Here is a 998-nt window from a genome sequence, read left to right as displayed (position 1 = left end):
TTGAGTCGGACCTGACTCATAGCGACCCCTCCTTGGGTTTCTGAGGTAGGATCACTATGGGAGTAGATTGTCCAACCTTCCTTATTAGGCACTTTAAAAATGGAGTGAATGAAAAGGCGATGGGAGCATTTGGAAATGGATAGTGGTGATGATTGTAGAGCATGATAAATGGAGTTCATTTCATGGGATTGTACATGTAAAAGCTTAAAAAGGCAAATATTTTGCTATATACATATACATACATATACACATATACATATACATATACATATAGAAACCCATTGCCATTGAGTTGATTCTGACTCCCAGCGACCCCCATTGGGTTTCCAAGGTGGTGAATCTTTACAGAAGTAGATTGCCCATCTTCCTTCTGTGGAGCAGCTGGTGGATATGAACTGCCAACCTTCTGGTTAGCAGTCAAATGCCTTAGACACTGAATTATCAGAGCTCTTTACACATGCATATACACACATATACATATGTGTATTTTTCTGGTTGCTGCTAGCTGCTGACTCTTGGCAGCCCCATGTATATGGAGTAGAATGGCTCCACAGGGTTTCACAGCTACGACCTTTCAGAAGCAGTCCTCCAGGACTGTCTTCTGAGGCCCCTCTGAGTGGATTAAACAGTCAGCCTTTTGGCTGGTAGTTGAGCACTTAACTACTCACATCACTTTGACACACACATTCACTCTCACACATACACATGTATATACTTACCACAATTAGAAAGAGAGAGAGAGAGAGAGAAGAATCCCAGTGAATACGAGTGGAGGAGTCATTGAATGAATGAATGGTGATATTTTAGACTCTGATTTTTCTTCTCCCTTTAGACCTAGTGGTTCAATTTCACCATTATCCTCTCTTGCGGCTGCTTGAGGGCAGAGGGTGACTGTCAAAACTGTACCTTGCACACAGTGTTGTTGTTGTTGTTATGTGCTGTTGAGTTGGACCCGATTCACAGCGACCCCTTCTTAGGTTTCCCAGGCAGTATCACTA

The sequence above is a fragment of the Orycteropus afer genome, unplaced genomic scaffold (assembly GCF_000298275.1).
Source record: "Orycteropus afer afer isolate SDZICR_OR568_19922 unplaced genomic scaffold, OryAfe1.0 scaffold00009, whole genome shotgun sequence".
NCBI lineage: Eukaryota > Metazoa > Chordata > Mammalia > Tubulidentata > Orycteropodidae > Orycteropus > Orycteropus afer.
Note: the sequence above shows the minus strand (reverse complement) of the source record.